Source organism: Aptenodytes forsteri, unplaced genomic scaffold (genome assembly GCF_000699145.1).
Source record: "Aptenodytes forsteri isolate BGI_AS27 unplaced genomic scaffold, ASM69914v1 Scaffold507, whole genome shotgun sequence".
Taxonomy (NCBI): domain Eukaryota; kingdom Metazoa; phylum Chordata; class Aves; order Sphenisciformes; family Spheniscidae; genus Aptenodytes; species Aptenodytes forsteri.
In genome coordinates this window covers 9,160-11,115 of record NW_008794116.1, presented here as the reverse complement: position 1 = coordinate 11,115, position 1,956 = coordinate 9,160, and positions in this window count along the sequence as shown.

The window sequence follows — 1,956 nt, the reverse complement described above, 5'->3', positions numbered from 1 at the left end:
CTAGCTGGAGGCTTCCAAGGAGCAGAGCAAACATTGACCACATCCATCCAAGCCTGACTGTCTAACTGTTTTTTTACCCTTCTACTTATTCACCCATGTAGACCATAATGACCTAACTTGGACACAAGAATATTGTGGGGAATGATGCTGAAAGCCTTGCTGACTTAGAGGTAAAAGACCACCACTGCTCCCCCTCTCCAGCAATCCTGTCCTTTCATCAGAGAAAGCAAAGAGGATGGCCAGGCACAATCTAGCCTGGGTAAATCCAGTCACCTTCTCTTTCAGCCATCCAGAAATGGGATCTGAGTGCACACGCTCCAGGGACAGACATTAGTTCCCCTGCTCATCTTTGGGCCTTTTCCAGAAAGTGCATGCAGCATTTGGGTGCTGCCAGTTGTCAGGGAGTTCCCCTGTCTCCATGTCCTTTCAAAGATGGTGGAGAGTGGCCTCACTGTGGCATCAGCCTGCCCTCTCAGCTCCCTCAGATGCTGTCCCTCCAGTCCCATAGACTGGTAAGGCTTGAATTTGCTCAAGTAACTCCTGCCTTAATCCAAATTCACCAATGGCTGTTCTCCTCCAGAGTCCTGCCTCAAGGCACAAAGGCCTGGGAGACCTTGCTGGAGAAGACTAAGTCAAGAAGGACACAGAGAATCTCAGACCTATCTACACTTGCTGTTACTAAATTCAGCAGTGGCCACTCATTTTCTTTATTTCTTTGTTAACTGTTCCTGAATCAGTGGCAGCTCCTCTTGCTGCCCTTGAACCCCTTGCAAGGGTCTATGCTTGGGAACCTTAGCTTCCTTAAAGCCATCCCTATTTCTAAATTCCTCCTTGAGTCCCTGCATCCACCTCTTGGATGCTTTCTTTTTTCTGTGGTGCTTCTTGATGAGGTCCCATTTCAGCCAAGTCTCTGTCCTGAGACACCCACTTGTTTTCCTTTGTCCTTATTGGACAGTTGTTATGCTTGAAAGACGGTGTCCTGAAAGACCAGCTGTACGGAGCTCTGCTGCCCTTGAGTGCTGCTGCCTATGGCATTCCCACCAAAATCCCCTGAGAAGGCTAAAATCTTCTGCTCTAGAGACCCAGCATCTGTACTCTGCTGCAGTCCTTTCTCACTCCCCTTGGGAGCTGAGAGCCCCCTATTTCATGGCCCCTACAGCCTAGGCTCACCCTGGTTTTCACATCCCTGATCAGCAGTCCCCCTTTTGCAAGGCCTGGATTCAGGTGAGCATCACCTTGGTTGGCCTACCTTGCACCTGTGAAAAGAAGTTGTCCCAAGAGACCCAGAAACCTGCTGGACAGTATGCACCCTGCTGTGCTCCCCTTCCAGTGAGTGTCAGGGTCATTAATGTCCCTGATAAGACCTGGGGTCATTGATCTGGAGACTTCCATGGCTTGCTTAAATAAGGCTTAACCCACTTCCTTGCCCTGGTTTCAGGTTCTTCATCTCCCACCAGGATGCCACACTAAGTGGCCTCACCTCAGACACCCACCCACAAGGGCTCACCCAATCTGTTGCACGTCCCATAAAGGAGCACCATCCATAAGACAAGCTCCCTCAGATGGAGGGCATCCCCCTCCCCATCTTCCCGGCCTGCCTCTCCTGAAAAGCCCGTATGCACCACGGCAGCACCACTGGGAGCTGTCCCACCACCCTCGCCATTTATTCCATCAATGTCAAGAGTCTGTAGTGGCACATGGGACTCCAGCTCCTCCTGTCTGTGCCCCAGGCTGAGGGCGTTGATGCACCACGTTTGGGCTGCAGCACCTCAGCTGTAGCACTGGCGACAAGCTTAGACTTGTTGCAGGCAAACCCAGTACCAAGGGCCCAAGACCCAAGGAATGCAAATGCTTTGCTTGAGACCAGAGGCATGCTGGAGGGGATGGCAGGTGGCAACATAAAGGCACAGAAAGAGGAAATGCTTCTCTCCCCACGGCCAGAGAAAAGCCGGGCTG